The sequence below is a fragment of the Haliaeetus leucocephalus genome, unplaced genomic scaffold (assembly GCF_000737465.1).
Source record: "Haliaeetus leucocephalus isolate CR32 unplaced genomic scaffold, Haliaeetus_leucocephalus-4.0 Scaffold156, whole genome shotgun sequence".
Taxonomy (NCBI): domain Eukaryota; kingdom Metazoa; phylum Chordata; class Aves; order Accipitriformes; family Accipitridae; genus Haliaeetus; species Haliaeetus leucocephalus.
The window spans coordinates 1,491,545-1,519,368 of NW_010972592.1; positions in this window are offsets into that span (position 1 = coordinate 1,491,545).

Below are 27,824 nucleotides of genomic sequence, written 5' to 3' on the forward strand. Positions count from 1 at the left end.
AGTAAGCACAACCTGCCAAAATGAGGATGAGGGAGAAGCCCTGATGCTTTTCTTTTTTCTTTTTTTTTTTTTTCCTCCCTTCAGCTACTTTAATTCATTACCTCACATTATGAATTGTCTTTGTTATCTTCTCCTGACATTCCTGGGCCATATAAGTTACAATCCTATATGAGAATGATTATCTTCACTTCATCTTTATGTTAAGGGGAGCTGAAAGATCCAATTGAGCAGGACCAAAAGAGAAGTGGCTAAAGCTGCTGTTAGATGGTAATCCAAACCTCTGATCCTGAAAACCCCTGCTCAGTTGCCACTTCTCTGTAGAGATATTTAAGTTTCATTAGCACGTTATTTCAAAATTCCTCAGACATCAGTCCAAAGAGGCAAACAGTAATGCTGCTCCTTGGGGTAGGAGAGGAACCACAGTTCCCAAGGGGTTTTTGAGGACATTTTGTCCACCGGCTGCTAAATGTAGAACAAGCTACGACTCAGGAATTGGCACCTAGGTCTCTCTTCCCTGCTGAGTACCCCAGCAAGACAGCTACAGGAGCGAGTCCCTCTCCCCGCTGTAGCAGGAGGAGAAGTCCAGTGGCCCCAAGGCGGTGATAGATGCCGACTGCAGCAACTTCAGACAAAAGTGGGAGCAGAGCCCAGGTCTCCTGCATTCTTGGGAATACTGTAGCCCCTGGCTGTTATTTTAAGAGCAAAGCATGACTCTGCTTTGGCTCAGAAAGGACAGACAACGGCGCTCCTTTCAGGCAAGGACACAGTGAATTCCCCTTTGGCACCAAAGCTTCAGAGAAAAGCTGAGTAAAGACAAAGTCCTGTCCTCAGAGTTTCTTATTTGTACAAATAGGCTAGGAAATGCCCTGGTCAACATGCAGGTTATTTTGGAGTGCTGCTCTGGAATGGTCACCAAAGAGCAAGGCACAGGCACAGCCTCCTCAAAGCTACTCACCGATGTGGATTTGAAGCTGATGCCTCCAGGAAAGGTTTGCTAGATCTGCTTGGTAAAAATAGGTTAATTTTAAAGAGACTTAAATACATGCCCTTGCTTAAAATCCAGCAAAGGACTGCTGAATCAAAACCCAAGCTCTCTTGTCATCTAAAGTTCATACTTGGTGTGACTGAAAAATAAAAACGCCTGTCAGATTGCTTCATTTGTAAGTCTCAACCACCACACAGGGGAAAAAGCAATAAACATTAACAAAAGTTTTACAAGCTTTTTTGTGAGCTTTGACTTAGGTTTGTAAAAGCAGGGCTAATACCTGAAAAATAAAAGATGAACTCTTATCTTCCTTGTCAAGTTTTTATAATCCCCTGTTTGTGCTTGCATGGTCTCATGACAACAGAAGAACCATTTAGAAAAGTGGTTTACTCAAACAGCTCTTTCCAGGCATAAAGAAATAATGAGTTAACGCAAAACAAATAATTTTAGCACTTGCAGTTACTCTCAACAGCAAAACAGGTTACAATAAAATAGGGAGGGTGTATGCACACCAGTGCTTTTGCTTAGGTCTATGTTTCCCTGGTGTATGTTAGATCCTTTTCTTTGTTGATTGTGGAATAAAATAGTCTATTACATGGCTGAACACAGTATTTTATTATTACTGTAATTATGTCATCTATTACCATCATCTTAGCATTCAGTTAGGATCGGGACGTGCTTGGCATGCTTCAAACATAAACTAATGAACAAGTCTCTCATTTAAACAACATATGCCGTCCACACAGTGGTAAGATACAGGAGATGGGGCTGGAACTCAGCTGAGATGACAGAGAGGGAAAGAGCGACGGCTGAAGGAATAGCCAAATATAATAAATACCTATTAAAATCAATAACAGCTTTTCCATCGGCTTAAGTAACTTTTGGACCAAATCCTAAATGTACCATTTGGAGGATTTATAGGTTTCTTTTAATAGACACGAACAAAAGTCTTTTTTATTAAATTATGCATTTGCTGCTGTGGCTTATGGAAACGGCATGCATATCTACTACTAGTGTGACGGACCTCAGTTCTGACAACACTTACGCATTTGTTCAGCTCTACATGGTGAATAGGCTTAGTGTATAAAATTAAGCATGTGTACAGGGCTGAGGCTTTTCTTAATTGTGTAATAATTTTATCTGGAGATGTACCAAATCCAGACCTACTTTTCTCTGACATTTGTTTTTGTTTTTAATCTTGACTCTCTCTTTCTGGTTCCTTGAACCTGCATTTCTGTGCAGAGAGCACCGCGGGGAGCTGTACCCGTGCAGAACAGCCTGATGGACCCTCACAGCGAGGCAGCACAGAGTGTGGGCCTCTTGCTCTCAGGCCTCACGGCTGCACAGATGACGTGGTAACACCAAAAAAAGAAAGCCAGGCTTGCTGAGTGCTTTGAAAGCGTGGCTCTACTCGGGAGATGATAGTTTTCTCAGCCTTGAATCTCAAGTAATCAAAGATACATCCCTCGAGAGGCTTAAACTTGGGAGAAAGATCATATTTCAAAACCAGTGTGCTTAGATTGTCCTGTTGGATGGGTTTAGGTCACTGTACACTCATCAGATAGGTTTTCCAACTTTCTTTTTCAGGCATCAAACATACGCAACGGACTGAAGAGATAGCCTATGTGCGGGGTCATGCACATAAAACGTAGGCGTTGAAGCACCTCAAAGTACAGTTTCATGACAGTCAAGCTCATCTGTCGCTGCTGTCTCAAAGGGCTGGTGGTCCCCCAGCACCACCTCCTGCTCCAGCCATGGCACCTGCTGTCTTGTTGGGCCAACTCCTACAATCACTACAGTGATTCAACTCACTGAGAACTGGCAAAGTAACTGAAAACCCAAACAAAACAAAACAAAACAAACAGAAAGAAGTGTAACATGAGCTAAACTGAATCAGGGAGGAGGCCAGGCAGCTTGTGAGCCTCCACGCATGCTGGCAGCAGGGACAGGAGGATGAGTGAGAGAGGAAAGGGAATCCCAGAGTGTTATCCTAACATAGAGCTGGAGAGATAACAGCACTGAATGCTCAGCTGCTGGGAAGAAGCAAGCCACTTCTTTCCAAAACGAGTTTCCAACAGTGGTGGTTTCAACCATGAAGGCGGCTGTGAAATGATGAGTTCACTGTTCATCATGAGCTCCTATAGCCGGGTGTGGACTCACTGATAACATTATAACAACATTTTTATAAGGTGGAAAGGCGGCAGATATTTAACTTAACTGTAAAGAAATATATCATGTATCACATGGTCTCATTTAGGCAGCTCTGCAAAGGACTTAGTTCCATGCTTAATCACATGCTTATTTCACCAGTGATGCTAAGGTGTTTATGCTGCTGGCAGCATGAGGATGGATAGATATGTGTTCAAAAAGGAAGAGCAGATTCAACTGCTTTTAAGAATTTTAACCTTAAAATGGTGCTGATGATAGATGAAGACCTTTGGAAAACATTAGTTGTAGAAATCTACACTTCTATAGACAAAAAAATTGCTTACTTTGGAGATTTTGTCTTTCATGTTCTTCTCTTATAAGAATTTGCTTTAAAAGAGAATCTATTCTATTCTATAAAAAATAGTTGTAGAAAAAAAATGTTGTTGTATTACAACGTTTGTTCCTCAAACTCCGAGCACTTTGCTCTTAAAAACTGAAACCAGTGATTTAGCTGAAAAGGTTCCTGAAACTGCTGAGAGAAAGACCCAGTTCTTCTATCTTCACTACAATGCTTGAATCACCAGATCCTACTGCTGCTTTATTTCAGTTTGTCACTTTAGTGCCAGGAGTATCTGCAAGCTTCACGAAGTAATGCTTCTTCCACATTAAGCTAAAAGATATACCCAGCAGATATTTCAGACTCACTCAAAATCAGAATATTCAGAGATTTTAATTCATCCATGCTATGCTGTCCTTTGCTTTCACACAGATACTTCATTTAAATTATTCACGTCTTTAAATTTAAGGGCTGCCTGTAAAAAGAAGGAATTGTTCCAGATGGATTTAAATTAATAGAAGGAAGTAGGATAACAGGACAGAGAAGGACAATGTGCTTTTGGGGGTAGGGGAGAACAGAGAAGAAGGGAAAACAAAGGAACCAGTAAGGAGTGTCCTTGGTAACCTCTTCCAGAAAACTGAAGACACTACCATTTAGAAGAAGGCTAGAAAAGAAATCACTAGTGAAAGTCTTTCAAGGTTCAGAAGCATGTAGTTATGTCCTTATTTTCTCAAATTCCAGTATTATACATTTCTAAAGTCCGGCCAGGAGTAAAAGTAGATGTGCTGTGCCAAAATACTGTGAGAAAGATTCATTTCAAATGTTGCTGGACCTAACAGAAGCTGGACATGGAAAGAAAATCATGAGAAATCCATATTGCTTGAGATTTATTGACGATTTTGTAGATCCCAGATGTTTTAATGATTTATGTAAGCTACAGATATTTGAGGGCTTATCCAGAATCAAGTCCAAGATTTTCAAAATTTGTCTATCACTTGTCTTAATGGCCCACTGAACCTGAAATGATGAAGTAAGCCTGTTTTCCCTAAAATACAGAACAGCTGATGAGGCCAATGGGAGAGCCAAACGGGCATGGGATGCTTGCTCGGATCTGCTTTTCAACCAGAAACCCAGGCAAACCATTGCTTCTCTATAGGGACAACCCATGCACAACAGAAATACAAATCTGGGCATAGGTGGGATACCTATGTCCCCAGCTTCCATTGATTTTATTTTCAAGGTGGGAACTTGCTGTGAAGTTGAGATCCAAAGCAGGATTCGGATCTGTAACCTTCCTGCTCTCTTATTCTTTGTATATAATCAGCAGTCATGGAATTGATTCTGCAAATACAGTAGCTGTTCTCTGGGTGATTTTCTCAAAGCGGTAGCACAGCAGGGGAGAAAATCAAATATGCTATAAAAGTTATTATCAAAGTTACTTTACCTCTTTAAAATGTGGAAATCCTTATTCTTCTGGCATTACTATGGAAAGATTTAAAGAACAAAATGTATTCAATATTTTGCATGGAGTGACTTCCATCACACTTGGAGGGAAGTTAATAAATCAACAGAAACCACTTAACTGCAGCATTTTCATGGGTCCAGTGGAATTCTACGCAAATAACAGGTTTGTAAGAATGAAAAGTCACTTATATTATACACACAATCTAATGTTCAAAGGAGTGTAAAAGATGCTTAAGTGTTAATATTTTATGTAGCCTTCACTCTCAGTAGTAATTGCAAGCCATTAAAAAGAATGTTAAACCATAGCTGTTAGCACTGGCACAGCCCCAAGTAAACACTGAACCCTCACGGAAGGGGGTTAATTGGTACAAGAAGAGGTAATTTATTAAGGAACACTGAAACCCTGTATACACCCAAAGATCAGACTGAACTGCAAAAATCCTGTGTGAATACTACATCTGATAATCAAATTTTTTCCTACACTGCACTTTAGCGTCTCAACCTATTCAGAAAACTGAAAAACCAACCAGGTTTTTCTAGGTGGCTCCAATAAACCTTTACCTGGTGCCCTTCAGTCTGCCACTTCCCCCCCGCCCCCGGAAAGTGTTTTGCTCACTAAAACACAAGCTTACTGGCAAGAAAAGCCAACATGACAATCAGACCAAGCGCGTGGCACTCCTGTTGCTTTCTTTGGCTAAGTTTGTCACACTGTGCTAGAGCCTTACTAGTCTTGCACAGGTCCAATTACCTTTTTCTGGATTGATACACTTGTATTTTTATCAACCTTCTTAAAAGGCCATCTTCTACAAGGTTTCTGATCCCCTAAGGCATGGCAAGGCAAGTGGAAGTGGGTAGCAGGCAGTTCTTCTCACCTCACTGTCTCATGAACGACTGGTTTTTTAATGACCACTCAGAAAAACACAGTTTAGTCATTTAGACATTAGGTCTGGAGTTCTGCCTTCAAATCTGCACATGCCACTGTAAGTGTGGGACGCATCCTCCTTCCAACAAGCCTTAGGAGCACTATGCAAGTTAGCAGCGCTCCGGTAAGGAAAGCCACCTGGAAAATCTGCAGACCCAAGAGCCAGATCCAGACTCCAAGCTGAAAGAAAGGGTATCAACTTTTTATGTTTCTCTCTCCCTGGCATAATCTCTTTCTTGGTCTGTCATGCAGATGCCTCCTGCATATCCGGTGTTTAAGTTTTACATGGAAGGTGCACAGAGTACATGGCTGGCGTGCAGTTTGGAAAGGCCAAATTTTATGATTTGGTTTTTAGAAATTTTGTACATAAAGTCAAATTCAAAGCCCATTGAGGTCACTGGGAATTATCCCACTGTGCTCAGCAGGATTTGGATCAGGATCATGAACTAGAATATCTTGAAATCAGTGTTTAAAAGCCTAGACAAACTAAAAGCAGACTTGTGAACCACCACCCCACCCCCCATTCTATGTTTTGCCTCCCGTGGAAAGGTAGCACAATAGCAGGAAATGAGGAATCTGATAGCTGAAAGGTTTTCTAGCTGTGATCCCCAAATTATTTTATTAATTTCAATTCTCAATGTTCAAGTTATTTTATTAATCTAAACTAAAAGGGAAGCCTAATACACTAAAGTTATTTGCGATTTTATCTGGTTTGACATAATTTATTTTACATTACTAAATGCCATTATTGAGGGAGGGGCCATTATTTCTCATACAGGAAATTATTTACCTCTAAAACTAAATGCACTGATAGCTATACCTTATATTTTCATAGGTTTGATTTAAAGAAGTATTTAATTTCTCAGTGTAGCTCCCACTCCTGTAGTTTGTTTTACTATCATCATGTACTTTTGATAGCAAATGACACTAGTATAGAATTGGTGTCAATGAAAGAAAAGAAATAATCATACTTTAGTGATTATAAGGACTTCAAACTTTCTGATTTTGGATTCTCATATAAAAAGCCCAAACCAAGACTTAATCTTGAGAAAATGGACCAGACAAAAAAATTATGAATTTATACATGGTACTTTTTTCCCTTCCAATTACTGATTCATAGGACTTAACAAGGATTTTGTATGTAAAACTGAAGCAGTTTAAAATTATGTTCCGATTAAAATACAATTTTGAATAACAGTCCTAATCATTTTTTTATTTCTTTTGCTAGGTCAGCTATTCTCTTCAATTTATTTTCTAAGCTTTCTTATTTATTTATCATTTTTATTGTACGACTATAAGCCCTTGAGGCTTTCAAAGCAATGTTCAAGTATTTGTCACCCAACTGTATTAAAAATATTATTCTAATTCTTTATTTTCCATTAAAATGTCATCCAAGAACCTATTACATAATTCCAGCTTTCATTTTTGCACTACTCACATGAGCAGAGCTGCTTAATTCTGAATGAACTGGAAGTAAAACCAAGCAGTTTATTTAAAAAAAAACTGTTAGGCTGCAAGGTAGTGTCTGGAGTACCCCTACACGCACTGACTCAGTAAGTCAGAAAAGTGCTAAGAATAGTTGTAATAACACTACATATGTTAAAAATGTTAACCTTTCAAAGAAAACTATTCTACATGAATTCAAGGGCATTAATAGCAATTGTAATGCTTTCAAAGTCTCTCTGAATTTTTTTCCAAAATACTAAAAAAAAAAAAAAGTCTTGAGTGTGGTGGTTTGGGGTTTTTTTTGTTTGCTTGCTCGTTTGGGGGTTTGGTTGGGGGGGGTTTTTGGGGGGGTGGGGGAGGTGGCGCAGGGCATACAACATAGTGTTTCTGTAATACAAGGCAGCACTAGTAAGGGTTACTCTGTCCCGTCTGGTCCCTGCTAGGCAGGTTTTCTGCTTGGACATCTCTCATAACATGCTGTTGTGTGCAATGCCCAGGATGCACTGTATAGTTTGCAAGGATTGGAGACCGAAGTGCATTGTGGAAGATGTAATCCACCAAAGCAGGAGCTCAACTACAAAATCTTTGCTTCTTTTGTAGCTATGCAACTCAGCTGGCAGGTATTGGTTAACAAATAAATTACACAGAACGTTTCAGTTCAGCACAACAAATTCTTAACATTCCCATTAAGTGTGAGCGAATCTGAAAGGAATCTTTCACAAAATATTATGACATTTCTACAAAATAATCATTTATTATGGCAGATTCCGATTTTATACAAAACCATTCTGGACCTCAACACTTCCCTAGGTGTCAATAAGTTCTTGTTTGAGTTGCCCATCACTTCATTCCGCACAGGTGTCTAATCTAAGTTGTGTGCATGTCAGTGTTTCTCAAAGCACACTTAAAACAGCAATGAAGTGGTGAACGAGTACTCCAGAAATGTCACGGTACTGTCCTAAACGTTGCTTTTTAGCAGTCCCATAGCCATGCAGCTGGGAGCATGGTCCCCAGATGATTACATTGCCATGACATGGAAGCTACCTCAAAATCTACCGCTACAATGCTCTACAGAGAATTCCCATGTCTTGTAATGGCTTTTAGGACCCAAATGCACCAAGGTGGTATAGAGCAGGTATATGCAACAAAGGTTTGCACATGTTACTTGTATAGCACTGCAGGATACTAGATACTTTGCAGGTAAGTACAAAGCCGAGGTGCAAAAATGCAACATACTGCCCATACAAGATCTACAGAACGGGAAACAAGAAGCAACTTTACTGATGCAAAGAGTTTTTACTATGAACTTGAACTTCTGTTGAAGGAGTTGTTCAGAGCTGCAGTTTGATTTATGTCCATCTCTGATACGTTTGCAAAATGTGATGAACCTCGCATGACAGCTCACTTTTGCCTTGTACACCTGTTGCTAATAAACATACTTACATACATATATAAATATATATATATATATATTAGTGTGATAGTACCATCCCTAGGACTAGAAACTGAACCTCACATGAACCATCAGCACACAGTAAGATACTTTTTATTAAGACAAATATTTTGAGCATAAAAGGTATACTACTGCAGAAAATTTCCTAATGATATTAAGAGTGATTGCTTTAACAGCCCACAAAAATATGTTTTCATCGGCACTATTCTTCACTACATTCCTTAGTTTTGTTTATATTTCAGCTCTTTTGTAGGCTGAAGTGAAGCAATATTTTAGCTAAGAACATTATATTATGATATACAATGTTATCAAGAGCAGTATATGCCTTTCAAAGCAGATATAATGCTCCATTTGCATTCACCATATGAGTTCACTTTTAAAAATAAATCTTCAGATAACCCACAAAACAGGGAGGCAAAACCAGAGAGAAACCAGAGGCAGTGCAGTTAGTGGATAAAAAGGGGGCTCTGGGGAAACTCCTTCTAATGTTACTTACACATGAATATATCATGCACTTCTGCTGAAACATAAGGATTTACATTTTTATATGCACATATGCCATAAACCATATGAATGAAAATATGGTATTATTTTATACAGAAGAAAGAAATAAAACAAGATTCTTAAATTTCTAAAAGTCAGATGTTCAGAGGTAAGAGATGCTCCTAACAACCTAGCTTGCTCTGCTTTTGTTCGCTTCTCCTTTCCCTCCTGGAATTCCCTATATACGGCTGGGTCTTTAATTGCATGATCACATGCTATCCTACACAAGATCCTTGTCTCAGTCTATCTACATTCAAGGGAGCAATGATGGTTAAAACGCAAGTGAACAACCCTTTGGGTCATCCATTTTAGATAAATCTAGAATTTTCAAAAAATTAATCAAAATCAAATTCTGTTCAAAACTGATCCAAAAAAAGGATCTGCATTTACTTAAAAAATTTACTTCAGTATGTTCACCCAGCTATGCAACATGAATGCATGATGAGAGACAGAAAAGAGAGAAAAGATTTATTGGCACTCATTTAGGATGATGTATATAATTCTCTCATGTCTTCACCGCTAATAATGCAGTCATGCCAAAGTGATGCCACTAAAATCTGCATTTCAGATCACATCATCATGTGCTTAGACTGTCTATGATGCGCGCAGTAATTTAAAGAAAATACAACTTAGGAACTCCATCATACAAAATATGTTCAGATTTTACAAATTTCAGACCTTTTTCTCAGGTATATGCTGTGCTTAAGAGACCAGGTGCTTTAGCTACTGGCTCCAGCTGACTGGGACTCAGCAAAAGCCATTAAAACTTCATATAGTGATCTCAAATCACTTTCCTATACATAAAAATGCCATGATTTTAAGGCTTTCTCTCCCCTGGCTCTTCTGAACTAGGAGCAGGTCAGGTGGGAAACCTGGGAAAGATTGTTTTCCAAGTCTTCCATTTTTAGGCTGACAAGCCGTGAGATAAGTATCTGAAACACATCATTTATCTAAACTGAAATATTGTCCATTTTGGCCATAATACTGCGATAAGAAATTCCAGATTCAGAAAAGATGGGAAGCAGCGATATATAGGATGCTTCGGATTCCTTAATGACATATGTTCAAAAAAGGGTAATAGCGCAGGATATTAGGTATAGTTTCAGTAGATATTAATTCGTAAGCACCTTTTAATGGAGAAAAGTGAATGTGATTTTTTTATCCCATGACTTATTCTCATCGATGAAGTGGGAGACTTTCACTGTTATGGCTCTGGACAGGAATCCAAGATCTCAGTTTTTGCCCTCATCACCATTTCAGGTTTTTTTCTTGTTACCTTGCTGAGGGAAGTGTCTTAGAAGTAGATCTTGTTCTTGCTTGGATCAGTGAGAATCCTTCAGCAGGGACAGAATTTCCCCTTTAATCATCTTATGCCATCTCTAAAATAAGCACTTGAGGAAAATGTATTCAAAGCACTTGTAATGTCTTTCCTTTAAGTAACAAAGGTCCTGCTGGGATCATACTTGCAGTTTGGGGTGAAAGAAAAGAATTTACAGCCACTAAGAAAACATGGCTCCCCCACCTCCTTATGATCCCACTTGTTGAGCTAGGTTGCATGGCCAGAATACCTCAAATGAATTTTCTAAAATTACAGACTATATTAAGTATATGAAGAATTAAAAGTACAACTTCTGCAAGGCATCATAATTTTCACCCAGTAAAAAAATTGAATGGCATTTTCAGATTAGCAGAAATTTATTTTGCTTCAATTCTTTGTCTGTATCTACTTAAACCGAGATATACAACTCTACCTCCTGATCTCTATATCCATTATACTCCTTGATAGTTATAGCAAGAGTAAGGACACACACTCTAATAGAAAGGAAAGACAACACCGCTTCCTAAAAAGCTTTAATCTGGTTAATGCTGTAAGGAGCGGAAGGCTATACTCTGTAACTACCTGGATTAGAACATAGCTGATGTTCTAAGAAAAAAGATGCACTGGGTTTGCATAAAACCACTTTTTCTTTAACATGCTAAAATCTGACCTTCTTGTTTGGACAGTCTTTGATACCCATCATAAAGTCTTCTGGGAAGAGCTTGAGTCTATTTGGTTTTAAATAGCAGTTAAATTACAGAGTCTGCACTAGACAGTAAAACCTATTTGCCTGAGTATCTTTAGGGTGTGCTTCAGCCCAGTGGAAAGACTGGTCTGGAAAGATTTTGCAAGAGCAGAGGTCTTGAAGGTGCAGTATTATCTTAGTCAGACCTAATCCAGCCTGTTAGCTGAAAACGTACGAACACTACCGGGTTAATATACCTTCGGTAAGAAGACATATGCCTATCCCTGCCCCGTTGGACACTGCTTTAGACGGGAAACACACTGTGCTCATTGTAGAAACATTTTCTTATGGCTCTTTTTTCCAGCTTCTGTGAGAAATTATTGGACAGTCAGGATCAGGATGGGATTGATACCATGGAAAATTTCCCATTTTAAGAACTGAGGTGCAGTGCTCTTTATTTTTGGTGACATTTTCTCAACTGAACCAGGAAAAATAAAATACTTGATTCTTCCTTCTTCACCAGATGTGCAAGAAAGACCCAGAATTTCTGTATATAAAGGTATCATATGAACTCCGGATCAGTGAAGCATGCCTGTGTATGAACTCAGAATTCCCAGCAGGCTTCAGGAAGAGTTATTTTTCTTTCAGGGATACCATTTGTTTTCCATTATAGCCACCTTCTGTTAACATTTTTCTGAGATGAGACCTTGTATCTAATTGTATTCATCCACAGCTTAGCCTATGACTGACTTTCCTGGCACCACATGTCTGTGTTTGTCCTGAATCCAAGATACTCCAGGAACAGTGTGACTATCTATGATCGTTTCTTCGTCCCCCATCCAAAAAAAAGAGCTAACTGGGAAGAGATAATTGTCTTCCCTCCTACCTGAAAACCAGTAATAATGTTATCGTGATCCCGCAGAAAGATCGTGGGCGCTTGTAGAGTGAAATGTCTTCAAAATTAAGTGGGACATCTCTCAGTTGCCTGTGCAATCCTCCTTCTTAAAATGAATTGTTTCGTGCGTCTAAATTTACCCTTTCTGAGGGAAGACTGCAGACAGGAAAGCATGGTCTAGTTTAGTCCTTTCAGCTTTATTCATTGCTGGCGTTCCTTTCTCATTTTGCGATGGAACTGTACTTCTGTCTTCTGACTTCTCATGTATTTTCTGTTGACTTTTAAACTTCTGTCTGAAAATCCTTTTCTATCTATCTCCTCTGTTTTGTTCCTAGTAGACAATCCTTTAATCTGAGCATAAATTATGTACCTGACTTCTGCTTTTGAGACTTTCAGCTCATCAAAAAGTTTTCCCTAATAGTTTCTTACCAGATTTCTCCCTTTTCCTTTGCATCAGTATAGTTTGCAAGTGTCTTTTTAGAATAACTGCTTGAATTAATTTCCACCTCTCCTGCAGCTTCTCTATCCCTGTTTGTTTTTCTTTTCTTGCTCACTCACCATTCTTAGAATATGAAACTCAAATATTTAATAATCACTTTCATTCAAATCACATTTCTCTTCTAAGCACTCACTCTGTTTTTCCCTACCAGTCAGTATTGTATGTAAAATAGCTACTGCTATAGTAGGTCCCTTCTGCTTTTGAGACAAAATGTCTTCAGTGCATTTGTCCAAAAGGTTTCAGCTACCACTTCACCTTGTAGCTTTCAGTAGGGTTATGATATTTCTCTTGTTCTTCTTAAATCTGTCTACACTTAGAGTCATACAGAAAATGAATTTCTTACATTTTCCCAAAACCACAGTTTGGTTTGTCCAGTCCAGTCCTCACAGTCACAGGCAACCACACAAAAGATGCACCTCTTCTAGCAGTCCACAAAACATACTGCATGCATCACAGTATACCACAGGTAATGTGGATGTGCCTGTGTGTGTGTGTATATATATATATATATATATATGCTAGAAGAAATACCTCTAGTAAAAGACATAAAGACTCAACTGTGTTTTGTAGAAAGTGAGCACAAGAGTTAAAAGGCATCACGAGTTACCTCTGCAATAGCAGCTCCTAGATAATCATAGCAAATACACACATCCTTGAACTACAAGACAAAAAAAAATCTTTTTTTTCTCCATCCTTCCACAACAAGCTAATCCTTTCGTTAGATACTGGTTTCCTATGATTTGTCTCTGAGCTTTGGTTACATGATAAAATTCTTTCTCCTTTTTGTTTCCCTGCTCATCTGTATTTTTTTTAAGTTGATGTTCAGATATGTTCTTTCCCTTGTAAGATCGCACCACAGTTATCTAATTTGTGGCATTTCTGAAATATTGAAAAGGGAATGATTTGAAGATAAGTATTCACTGGGAAGGTATAGAGCGAGTTCAAGCAGGAGCAACGCTAGATCTTGACAAACTCTGTGTCTAGAAATAGGATGGGCATCTGAAATGAATGGCGGTTTCTTTCCTGTGTTATCTTTCCATGTGGAGGTTGAATTAAGATACTCATACTTGAAAAGCTTGAAAGTTCCTATTCTGAACAAGATGCCAAAACTTCAGCTGATCAAAGCAGTATGTAGGCCATTTTCCTGGGAACACAAAGAGAATGATGCAGATCAGAGGTCTAACTCTAGACAGCTCCATCTGCCAGACCTGCAGATAGTGCTGAGGAGGTAGAGCCAAGACCGATACAAGCCCTGCTCATTTTGAAAGGGATAGTTCTTCTCCTGGTGGACTTCAAAAATTGCTCCAGTTTACCCTGCAATATATATACATTTTTTGATGCTTGCCACAAGCTAGGAGATGTTGTTATCTTTTTAAGTTGACTGTATATCTTCAGCTTTCCGTAAAGTTTTCCCTTGCATCAGTAAGGGAGAAGAGAATTGACTTGCCTGAGGGGTAAATCTAAAGGCTCAGAGACCATCCAGCTGCCTGAAGAAATCAGCACCTTTTTCCCCTCTCATGGGACACGGCCCTAAAACTCTACAGTGTTTGGGCTGAGCAGAACCACACCTGAGATACTGACCCTTGCTATCTGTATGTGTGTGTCAGATGACAACTCAATGTGTTTGCCTACTTCTGCAGCGAAAAGCACTTCCCGAAGTTTGGAGTTCCCTCCTAAGATGGGAGGATCCTGTGTCCATAAAATGCAAATAGCTGGACATTCATTTTAACTTATCTGTGCACCCTGATATCTTAAAAAGGAAATATTTTTCTTCCCAAAGAGTTTCCAGGGTAATTCATCAGTGTTTGCTTGGTGTTCAGATTTTGCAGTAATATGCACTACATAAATATGTAGACAGCTTAGTTTCATTACACAGATATCACTACCCATATGTTATTAAAAAATAGATTGAAGGAGAGGCCATATTCTTTGAAATACACTGTAGCTTCATCTGTCATTTCCTGAAGAAAGGTAAATTTACCTTCTATTGATCATTTCCTACTGACTTAGTAAAAATATTGAAAAAAGGGATGAGACATATTAGAAGCATTTACCAAATTTGACCCTGGTTTGCAAAATCAATGGAAGCCTGCCACACTTTAAAAGGTAAGCAAAAAAAAAAAAGAAGAAAAAAGAAAAAATAAAGATGCTAAAAATAAACTGGTAAAAGAGAAAAGTTCCTGTAATTTTAGGTTCAAAATATGAGCCTGAGTAATCAAGGAAAGTATTTTTACTGCCCTGTCAATATTTTTCCTGGAAGCTCTGGTAAATAGACTTTCTTTAGATCTGTAGTGTGCGTGCCTAATGGTCTTAGGTGTCTCTTACCACAGAAAACTTTATCCTTAAGAAATACAGTAAACAGGAACTCTGTGGTTACGTAGTTCCTGAAGGAAAAAAAAAAAAAGAAATATGTTCACTGCCATGACACACAGACAATTTATACTGATTTAAGTAGAAGCTGTTCTCTTCTATTTTGAATCTTTCATGTCAGCCTTTGTTTCCACTGCATTAAAAAAATCTGTTTTTAAAACCTATCAGTGAACTGGATCATGTTTTCTCAGTCATTTGAATTAACATCCCCATAACCCCAGGAGCCCCGCAGAAGTGCTGGAAAGCAGAAGGGAGCTTTCTTTGCCTTTCTAAAGCTCTATTTATTTACTTTGCTGGAGAAAAAGATCAGCCATCTTCACTTCTGAATCAGCAGCTTGTAGAAGCTGTGATCCATCCAAGACTGAACTAAGCTAGAAAAATTATCTCAAGATCACTTAGAAACATAATTCTCTCAGGTTCAGTGTCACCTCAGACACTTCTCTTTTACTACACTCTTTGCTTCAAAAGCTGCCACTTGTGCAAATGAAACTTGTGCACAACATCTTGTTGGCTCTGAGCGTCTCCCCATCAGCTGCAGCTCATCCCCATAACCTGGTTCCTTGAGTAACGCTGATCCCACATCCACAATGAAGTTCATCTTTCCAGTCTCCCAATGGATGCACACTTCAATTGTCTGATGTAGGGGAAGGTTGGCATTACTAAGCGGTATGTTAGCAGGGGAATAAACCTCAGTACTTGGTGTTACTCCACTGCCATGCAGACCAGGTGCTCTGTCATCCTGCCTCACTGGTACGAGGTCAGTCCATTCTTCACCACAGCACTGATCAGAAATAATAGGTAGGAAGATTATCTTCTTCTCTTAACTGCTCTTGAAAGCAACTGTAATGTTAGGTAGAACCATAAAAGATGTGACCTATAGCATTGCGCAGAGATGCAGATACATTATGGTAATACAATCTGAAAACCAAACAAGACCAAGACAATAACCAAAAGAGCAACTTTACATTTAGATTCTAAATAGTTTATTTTCTTAAATCATAAATTCCCTTCATGTTAAACTCACCAGTTAAAAAAAAATACATTATTTGACTCCACTTATTTGATAATCAATTATTTTGGTATCCCCCCATCTGTGCAAGGTCACTCCTAGCAAATAGGAGGCATGCCGAATGCACTGTAGGCTTGGCCTCAGCCCTTCCAGGTTGCAGTCCAGTGAGGAAGCTGAAATTTGGGCGAATATCCCATTTTCTGTTATCCAGTTGTGCTGACTGCTGTGTTCATGGGATGGATAGGATAGATTGGTGAGAGCTATAAGATGTTAAAGCATGCATCAGCATGTCCTGCTACTCACCTCATCCCTCTGCCAAGGTTGCTTTTCCAGGAGAGAGAAGTGGCCACCATATATTCAGATAAGCCTAAACTTATGTTCTTACTGTCTCTGCTCTTACAGTAACATCAACGCTGGCAGAGGCTGGGGCATGCGATACAGCCTCGAGTCACTGAAGTCTTTTTTTTAAAAGGACAACTTCTATCTACCTGAGAAGTTGAAAAAAAAGATTTACATTTTGTGTCAAAAGCACTGCAAAGCCTGGACTTACACTGCTGCAGCCTTGTGCCATCAGTACTACTGGCAATGCAAAGCAAGAAATGGCTGAGAAGACCTAGCTAAATCAAACCAACTCTTTGTCATCACAATGAAAGTAGGGCAATAACAGGATGGAGTTTGCAGGTATCCTGTGTTTTGGTCCGTTCTTTCATTCCAATGATCTTTGTACTCTTATTTTTCCCAAGAGCCCTCTATTTTTTTAGTTAATTTTCTGCTTTGGCTCAAGTACTCCATTTTTGTCACTGTAATTTATCTCTGTGACTCTCATTCAGGTGATTTAGGTGTTGTGCACAGCAGCAGCTGAAGATGTTGAAGGATGTCTGTTTTCTATTGGACTGATGTCTACTGCTTTGTAGCCTCTTCTTAGTTGACATCATTTTTCCCAGGGAGCAGAGCTCACACTTTTCTCGATCTGTTTCCTTGGTGTCATGGTTTAACCCCAGCCAGCAACTAAGCACCACGCAGCCGCTCGCTCACTCCCTCCCACACCCAGTGGGATGGGGGAGAGCATCAGAGGGAAAAAAAAGTAAAACTCGTGGGTTGAGATAAAGACAGTTTACTAGAACAGAAAATAAAAAAAATGATAATAATAATAATAAAAGTATTGGAATATACAAAACAAGTGATGCACAACACAATTGCTCACCACTTGCTGACCAATGCCCAGTCAGTTCCCAAGCAGCGATCCATGCCCCCCGTCCAACTCCCGCCAGTTTATATACTGGGCATGACATCACATGGTATGGAATACCCCTTTGGCCAGTTTGGGTCAGCTGTCCTGGCTGTGTCCCCTCCCAACTTCTTGTGCCCCTCCAGCCTTCTCACTGGCTGGGCATGAGAAGCTGAAAAATCCTTGACTTGGTATAAACACTACTTAGCAACAATTGAAAACTTCAGTGTGTTATCAACATTCTTCCCATACTGAACCCAAAACATAACACTATACCAGCTACTAGAAAGAAAATTAACTCTATCACAGCCAAAACCAGGACACCTGAACACTGCAAGAAACAAGCTTACCAGCCTGTATTGTCAGCAGTATTGTCTACAAAAAAACCTGATTTTTTTTTTTGCACCAGATGTTAAATGAAATGCTGAAGGAATTTTTTCATTAAAAATTTCCAAGCTGCCAAAATTGGAGTTGAAACAAGGCGAGGAGTCAGGTTTGATGAATTTCCTGATATGAAAAAAAGTTGAGGTGAAAAAACTTTTCAAAAACTTTTCTAAAACTTTTCAAAATCTCCTATCACTTTCAAAATAAAAATTTTTATTGTACTTTGAAACAATCTAATTCAAACACCAAGACCAAACACTGGGAAAATGGAAAGAAAAAATGAAAAAGAAAAAAGAAACAAAGCACACAAGAAGTGACAATCATTTTTTAAAAGAATTTTCAAAATTTCAAATATTTAGCCAGATTTTTTGAGTGAGATACAAAATCTAAAAAACTCTTCTGAAACCAAAACAAAAGCACCTTCTACCACTTGTAATCCAGTGTGATACTTAGATTACTGAAGTAAATCTCATGATTGCTTTCAGTGACCTAAGATAAATGATACTCTGCTTAATAAAGTTTTCTCTAGAAAAAAAATCTTGACTTTTTTGTTAGCCTGTCCAATGAAACAAGGGCAGAATTTTTGTGGAATTTACTCCTCAGAGAGTGTCTTACAACATGCATTGTTTTTTCTGAGCTTCCTAGGGGTCCTGTAGAGTTCAGATCCCTTCAGAGAGAAGAAAAAAGGAATCCACAACTCCAGCATCTTCAAGGGATAGTGTACCAGTAATTAATGTGCCTCCTATTTTCAGTGTAATTCTCCCTAAATAATGAATAACTCCCTTTCAGTTCAAATGTAATTAATTCTCATTCTGGACTGACAAGAATCCTGGGTTGGTGAAAACAGTCAGTTTTATCATAAACAAGTAAGTTTTAGAGCAATTATGAATGAACAATAAAGTTGATTTCTCATAAATTATTTCTGGCACAGTTAATGTTGTCTATTACAGCACCATGGTATCCTTCATGTGAGTAATTGATACACATTGAACTTCACAGAGAACCGAAGCACAATGCTCTAAGTCTAGAATAACACTTCTGAGGTCAGCAATGGTTCTCGTTGAACTGGAGTTAGAATCAGTGGCAAGATCAGCCTCAGCACTGGAAGAGCCCAGTTTTGGGGACACCTTTTGGGGAGTGATAGGAAGGCAGTTCAGATCTCTCCAGAAGATGCACCTTGTCCTGAAAAATTTGGGGAACCTTCTAAACCCCAGTTAAGATGTCAGGAGGGATATCACAGTGTCTCTTTCCAGCTTTCCTTTAAAAGTTTCACAGGTGATGAAGAGAGGAGTTTATGGAAGTGAAGCTGTGGTGGAGGGGTGAGCGATGGAAATACACCTCCGAAGTTCAAAATACAACACGAACGCCCAGGTGCTGGAGCTGTTCTGGTCTTCATCTTTCCCCACAAGCCAGCCAGCATAGGAGCCCTCCAGCCGACGTGCTGCCTCTGGTGACCCTGGTCTGCCTTTCGGAGGGCTCTCGTTGGCAGTACGGATCCCTTCCCTGGGTACGGTGAATCGCACACAGCGATCGCACGGGCGCTGAAATGCTCGCCGTTGCTGTGCTTCCACAAATCTCGCTCCTACCTCTTCATGAATCTAGCCCTGAGAACTGGCACGGCCCCTCAGCGATAGCCATGCACTTACAGCACAGAGCAGCGATGCTCTGATCCACCCACCAGCACGAGATCAGCTCGTATGAACAGGGTTGTGCAATAAACAAAACATTAACTGTATCCGAAAAGCTTTTCTCTGCTCAGCTTTCAGCTTTGTACTGTTTATTTTTGTTCAACAACAAAAACAGATGTTTTCTGGTGTTTTTTTCCTCTCCAGATGTACCATTTAAAATGTTGTCATCTGTTCAAAGACACTGCTGATTTTTGGAGAGCAGAAAGAGCTGTGGGAAGTTAGCTATCTGGCACTGGAAACTGAATTTTCTAGGTGCGCAGTCCATTTTTTTTCCATGGACACACCATGATTAAGAATTCACTTAGGACTTCTTCGAAGGGTCCCGATGTGGCTTAGGCCCGCAATGCAAACTACATACATCTCAGCAAATTGGACCTTGGCGTGAGCAGAACGTGTATTAACATACAGATCACAGTTGCCAAGACACACAAATTCTCTGTGTGATCGCTTGGATTTCTGGTCTCTCTCTTGTTGGGGAGGAAATGTCATGATCACATGGAGGCTTAGCATGAGAGGCCACTGTAAAAAACAAATAAAACGGAACCATATTTTCTCACTGGAAACAGAAACACAGTTTACCATCAGATTTTTACTGCAATAGTGATACTTCAAAGCAGAAGTAATGCTACATTTTTCATACAAAAAATAAGCAAAGGGTTTTTTCTGGTTTGTTTTTGTTCAATAAAAGCAAAGGCCAAAAGGGTCTGACCGAATTCTGCATTTAGATTTGGAGAGCACTTTCCTCAAGTATGCATATTTTGTTATGATTCCCTACTTAGCTCAGTGCTCATATCCCACTAATGTGCTGGACTGTGTAAATGCAGCAAGGTGAGGAATATTTATCGTCATTTGTAACTGGTGTGAATCCATCACATCTCAAAAATATGTATTTGGCTTTTAGACTTACAACATGGGAGAGACTTTCATAAGCCAGAAGATGATAGTCCTGAAAAACAAAGAGCGTAGTTACTTCCATATTCTTGCCTGAGGATCTGAAATCAATAGTGGGGTTTTTTAATTCAATTTACATCTATGTGTATTTAGTCCCTTCCATGGAAACTTACTAGTTTCACATGTCTTGTAAGGACTGCTTTAGAGGAGAACCTGATGAAGGCTTAATCCTGGAATTCAGATTAATTATTTAATTCATAACTACATTGACCTGTAGATTGAAAACTTTCCTAATACTAAAGCAAATAAGATCATTCCTATTCTGCAGTGTGGACTTCTATTACATTTTCTGTACCATCATGCTCTGTCAAACCTATGTAAATCAATATAACTTCACAGTGTCAGATGAATGTTTTCTTGGCTTCTATATTAACAGTATCAATCACATCGCTAATTTCATTACTGAAATTAGTTCATTACTTTTGGCCATAACACTTTAAGGAAAGGCAGCTACAACTTGCAAGCTCAGTCCCCTGACAGACACCCTAGCAGGCTTCCTAGTTCAGGAACTAGGAATGCACAGCAGCTGTAGCCCCAAAATACTGCAAGATTACCTGACTTCAAAGGAGTTCACTGGGCAGATTGACCTAAAGCTGGACCTCCGTTCATTCTACAGAAACATGGAAATGTTTGCATCTTGTTCTGAACAGGAATAAAACAATCCAGCCGAAATGTCAAAGAAATATAAAGTGGAAAATACAGAATCATGAATTTAGAGACTGACCTAGAACTTCTTTTTAACTGTTTATCTTTTTACAGTAAAAGGGAGCCACTAATGACTTGATCCACTGATGAACTTGATTGAAAAGGAGCAAATGTAAAACTAAATGTGAAAATATTTCCTTTATATTGTGTGTGTTTCCTCCTAGAAAACTCGACACCACAAAACATCATGGATGCCAGAAGTTCCTAGGATTATGAAAGGCTATTTACTTGGGTAATACAGCCACTCAGAGTTACAAGTAGAGGTTAAGAAACTGATGGAAGAGAAACTTGCTTCCAGAAATAAGCCAGTTTCAGAGTGATGGAAGACATGCCTCCTGAGTAGATCAACCTAGATCTGCCTTGCATGCTTAACCGCATACTCCTAATTAGTCTGTGGCATTGGCCACTGTCAAACAGTCTTATCAAACTGTAAACTGCTGGTTTGATTCAAGTTTTATAATTGTATTCTGAGAATTAATGGTTTATAAAGAAATGCTCAGGGCACAGTTACACTGTTCTTGATCTATATCTCTTGTTACAGTGAACAAAGAGCATTATTATAGAAGAACGTGCATGCCATCAGAAAAGACAGTCAGCTACACTCATCGTTCCTGAGAAATCTTTGTCTAGCTATTTTCAAAAATCTTCAATATTATGTATCTATCTGCTCTGTCCTCATACTGAAAAGATTTTTTTTTATGACATTTAGGCATGCATCTCTCCTGCTACACTTTAAGTACATTATTTCCCACTTTCAGTATGGAAAAGTTTCAATTCTCATCCTCTTTATGGTAGGCTATTCTGTATTTGAATATTGTTATTGCGTTGTTCCTGCCCTCAACCTACCCTTACAAAATAAAAATTCTGTTCAACCTCTTCTCCTAGGTTATGAAAGGCAGAGTACTTCAACCAGTGCTTCTCACTAATCAATTTGTATGGCTTATTTGTACAGCACTTGTCTCTTTATGAAGCTTTTGCAAGAATTACTTTGAGATTTTTCATGTTCAAAACCTCAATGTGCTCATTTCATCTCACGAAACTTAAGCATGACAAGTGACTAACCTATAAATAAGGTTTGGTCCAAACCTGACTGAAATCAGAGAATTCCTGTACCATCTCTGGCTTGTGAATTGGGGACACACCAAGGAAATAATTTAATTTTCTAGTAGAAACGGCATAAGTGTTTTTAAGGAAAACCACTCCACCAGCTGTTTCCTTCGCCCTTTTATGCCCCATCTCAGTTCCAAACATGTTCTCAGGCTGATCATGTTGTTACTACAGAGACTGTAGTATGTTTATTTTTGTCATTTTAAGTGGTATGTTATCTAAAGATTTTAATTTATTGGAGAAGCTGAGTTCTTTTAAAACCCTTTTTCAAGAAATGATCATCTTATCAATGTTGGCCCATTATAATGACATTTACTACATTTCATTACAATAAAACTTTCAAAGAGTGGAAAAAGAAAGGGTTGATGGATGCTAAGCTAAGAAAAGGTTGTAACATTCCTGTATTTTATCAGAATACAGCAAATACAAGCAGTATTTTCTGTTGTTCCTTTCCTAGTGAAAGAGCTATTGGAAAAGTGAATTTCAAAATGTGATTCTCTCCATATGCATTGAAAATGTTTCAATCACCAGAAACTCAACATAATTAAACTTAATTTTGCCAATGTTATTTCTCTTCTTAAGATCCTTTTCACAGCAATAGTAATATTTACATTATGCCCATTTCATACCTAGGGAGAGGTACCACCTGGATCACAGGATAAGAGCAGGAATGGAGTGAGGTTTCTCTTTTCAAGACAGGTGTTGGAAAATATAGTAGTAGTAGTAGCAGCAGCAGCAGCAGCAGTAGAAATAATAATAGGCATCCAAATAACCAGACACCAGACAGGGATCAGATTTGTTGGTTCTAAACAATACTACATTCTGTGCAGGCAGCAAATAAAGAACATTAAGTGAGCACATACTATACCATGGTGTATTGTGCTGACCTATCCACTGGTCAGATATACAGAGGTGAGTGACAGCAAGAACAGGAGGAAGCCCATCAGCCCTTTGGCCATTCTGGTCTGGTGAACTGGTCCTCTTTGAACTCTTGTTGCTTCTGCTTCCTGCTCAAAAGTCCGCTCCAAACTAAAGAAAAACAAAACCTCCAAAATATCCAAACAATAAATGTACAACAAACTACAATGAGTACTGAATTAATTGCTATTTGGACAAATCTGTTTCCCCTAATACTCTAGAAAGCAGATAGAGAGCATCTACTACTAAGACATTCTTTGATATTTTAGCTGAATTTTTTCCCACTTCAAGTTTGCCTCAATATCTGAGAAATGGCCATTTATTCAAGTGACAGGTAAATTGTGAGAGACTCAGACTTTAAGTTTGCTTCAACTAAATACCTAAAGATTTAGATAATTATTCAAAGCTTATCCAAAGAAATTGAACCCCTTCAGTCAGCACCCCTGGCTGGAGATCTCACAAGAATATGGAGGCTGTCTTGTGAGATGTCCAGTACTTCCTGTTTCTGGTTAATATTTTGGCCTTTCTCTGTTTCCTGTCTTGGCATTTTGGCTTTTATCTGTTCCTGTCTTCCCTTGGTTTCTGTCCTAGCTGAAAACCAAAAGTGCAGATGCATGTGAAAATGAGAAATAGTGAATAATATAGCTAAACTGAATATTTCATATTCTAAAAGTGATTCATGTTCAGATTTAAAAATGAAGTATAATTTGGTTACCCCTTGTTTTTTTCAAAGTTCATATGCTTCTCCCTACCACAAAGGCCCTCAGAACAATATTTTCTTGTTACTTTGTGGCAGCTATGCTACATGACTTACCACTGTACTTTTTGTGATGATTAAACCTCCAAAAAGATGACACTGAAATCAGCTAAATTTTTCTAAGAAAGTAATTGATCCATGTCTTCAAGGGAAAAAAAAGAACAGGGGAAAAAAAAAAAAAAATGGGTCAAGAAAGTTCCTACATGAACTGTTTAGGATAATTAGTGGGTTAGAGTTTCCTTGCAACAAGCGGGTATTTTCCAGCTGGCCAAGGGCAGCAGTGATTTCAGATCCAGCATGTCTGATGAGTTTCTAATGAAATCCAAACAACGTCTGCCCTGGCTCTTTGCAAATAGACAAGTCTGTGCTTAAACCCTGGAAGGCTCTAAGGCATGAACTCTTCTGTGTCAGCTTGGAGATTTGCAAAGGTTTGCAAGAAAAGAACTTCCCAATGGGTCCAACGTAAGGGCTGTCAGAACTGCTTGTTCTTCTCACCACACTTGGACACATATTCTCCAAAAATACCCAGTCCTGCTCAAAATGAAGCCTGGCTCATAGGCTCTGACATCAAGGATCCAAAAGTATCTGCAGTTGGTGAACCTCAGTGATTCTGGAAAGGCCCTTTGGTGCATCAAAGCATAGATCCTCTCAGATCCTGGGAGCTCCCTTCAGTGAGAGGTGGCCAAATAAATAAGCAAGGAGATGAGAGATTTACAAGTAAATCATACTACAGTGAAAATGCTGCAAGAGCCCGTGGACTCAGTTATTTCTAATATTTATAATATCATTTCCAAAAATTTGAAGACCAGCTGCAAAGCTTTAGGAATGGACAAGTAAACCAATAAAATGAGCCTAAGTACTAATGTGAGGCCACCCAGGTTCATTCCCTCAATAGTTACCAAAGTAACTGTGGGATGCAGGAGTAGGTGTGTCTTCCCAGAACCACGTCCTGTCTCAAACAGGGATTTCAGGCACCCTTCAAGGCTACCTGCTGTCCCAGCTGTACGACTTGGAAGCTCTGGGCAGAGCATGAAGTGAGAGGGAAGGAGCAGCTGTGCTTCTGAAGTTGGCAGAAGCTGCTGCCTCGCAGGAGCAGGAGAGCAAGGCAAGACGCAGACAAGCAAGATCGGCCCCTGATGACATCTTGCTTCCATGATGGCAGCAGATCCCAACTCCTCCCAAATCACCATAAGCCAGGGAAGCCCCTCCTTTCATGGATCCACCACCCTTGGTGCCTGGCAGGGCAGCAGCTCCCAACTCCCCAGAGTTCCCCCATTGCATCCTGCACGCTGTTGTGTGCGAATAAGCTGGCCCTTTGCTGTCACTCAGTCTTCAAGGGCCAACAACTTCAGACCTTCTGGAAATTTGCCGAAGTCTGGAGGTAACAGTACCCCAGCCCGAGGCATGGCTGTGTTCCTAGAGAAAAATGGCCAGAAATACAAAAATTTGCAATTTTCCTAAGTATGTTTTTTAGCAAGGCATGAAAACCAGTGTGACAGTCAAAATGCAAGAGCTTTGCTCTAGCTACACAATAAGTATTAAGAATTACTTAATATTATAGACAACAATATTTATATAATATACTGAAAGGTAGTCAAATACTACAAAATGAGAATTTGGCTTCCAGTGAACAGCTCTGTCCTGGCTGCCAGCAGGTCAGGACACCACTGCAAAGCCTGATGGTGCAAAACTCAGTGCAGAGGAAATGCATACCAACATTTAGTTATTATGATCCCATTATTGGAGGACTGAGGCCTTGGCATTGGAAAACAATTTTCTGGGAGGAATGAAATCTCTCTTGGGAATTAATCTGCACTGTATAATTATATGTGCATTCACATCCTGCTGGTGTCAGTGAAGAAGAGGAATGAACTGTTCAGTGAGACTTGTCTGGATTCTTCTTTGTTATGATGCTTCATCTCCTAAGGTGACAGGTATTTGATGCTTTTTTCCATCTGTCTCCTTTAAAGGTTTTCACGTATATTAAAAAAAAAGGGGGGGGGGGGGGGGAGATTATCATTGAAGTGAAAATCTGAGTAAGCAAATGCATTTGGCTCTAACACACATGGAAAGTTTATTCTGGAGCCAGAGGTGGTTACTCTGACCATAATTTTACACAGACAGTTACAAGCAGTTATCTTGGTGGGTTCATACCATTTTAATGTGAAGTACTTTAGTGTTTTACTTTTTAGTATTTTTCAATAAATAAAGCAGAATGAACTCCAGTGGTATGTGCTGCCAACTACTTTCCCAACCACTGCTCTTTACAGAGGATAATTTATAATGATCAAAGATAAACTAAAGTATTAGGCTTGAAGAAATATAACTTCAAGTTTAAAAGTTCATTTTATGAGGTAGATAATCTTTAATATTTTTTTCAGGCCTTGTAAATTTGATTGCTTTTTCCTTAGTTCTTTAATTGTTAGAAAGACAGAAAGTTCAGAAATACAGTTTTGTTTGTATTCCCAGGAGTTTCTAATCATTGCTCCGTCTAGCTGCAAGAGCACAGGCCAGTAGGTGCTGAACGTGTATTACTGACCGTTGTATTTGTATTGGGAAAGACCGATTTAACACTTCTCTGCCAAGAGATAATCTAAGCACCTGATAAATTTCCCCCCAGCCCACCCCCCCTCTTCTATGAAGAGCACAGCGACTGATCCGCTTGATGCTAGTTGCTAAATACTAGCACAATTCGAAAGATAAGATCAGTTACTGTTTTTTTCAAAGGCAAAGCATATATTAAACTTGTGCCAGACATAAAACAAAGGGAACTCTCAAGTGACAGCAGGCAGGCAAAGGGCAAAAGCCAGCGCTCGTGTTCTCACATGCAACTCCTCATCAACTTCCCGCAACGCGTATTTGGGGGTGAGGTGTGCCCATGCACACACCCTTGTGTTTGGTCTCAGTTCACTGCTTCAGAGTTATTCTGTCAGTATACGGAAAGGCAAAATATACCTCTCTGCATGTAACTGGTGAAGATTTCATCTCACGCTGTGGTGAATCACTTAGGCGCCTTCTTGTGTGTGACATATTTCTTTAAAATAGATAGACTCGAAATAGAATTTTGAATTGGTCTGCCTTTACATGTTTTAATTAATTATTCATAAATTTTACTTGTATTAAAAGACATCTTCCTAACCTCTTCTTGAGCGACCTCATGTGTTTTTAATGTCCTCCTAAATGATGCATTAGTACAACGAGGGCACGAAGAGTTCAACATTTTTTTTCTGGTTAAGAAGATGCAGCAAAAAATGAAAAGCTCAGATATTTCAGATTTTCAGCCCTCTTTGCATTGTATTTAACCCTGAAATGTGATGTAAGACATACAAGCCTTATATTTCAACAAAATTGAAATTCGGGCCTCAAGAAGCACAATAGTGGAACAAGGGCTGTTAAACGGAGAACCTCCATGCCCTCTAGGCACTCTGAAATAAAAACTACAAAAATAAAGTGCTTAACTTTACACTTTTTATTACCAGTAGAACCTAAACCATACTACAAAGGAGATACACTCCAGCCCCCTCTTTGCTGTGCATATTGTGATCATTTTGTGGTGATATAACAAGTTACCTTGTAGTTAGGAACTCAAAACTGAGACAGAGCAAATAAAAGTAGGGAAAAACAAACCACCGTTTCACTGTTTACACATCCAAATAAAAAGTTAAATCTTGAAAAATATCAATGGAAGGTGAATTCAGCCCTGTTGCAATCTCTTCAGACTGTGAGTTGGAAAGCTGTGTTCTCAAGAGGTGTATTATTCATAATTTTTACCAGACCAGATTTGCTGATTTTTGTGCAACCCTCTGAGGTGCATGAGAGGACAGCATGAGTCTATCACCCATCCCTGCATGGCTGTAGGTTCAGGGAGAGGCACGATAGTGGGATTACTTCTGGGGAAGAGCTTGACTTCTGCATACAGGGCATAAACTTCTAAGCACTCCAGGATGATGCATATTTTTTTTCTGCTGCCATTGCAACGCAACACTTGTAATCTCTCATTTTTATTGTGCAG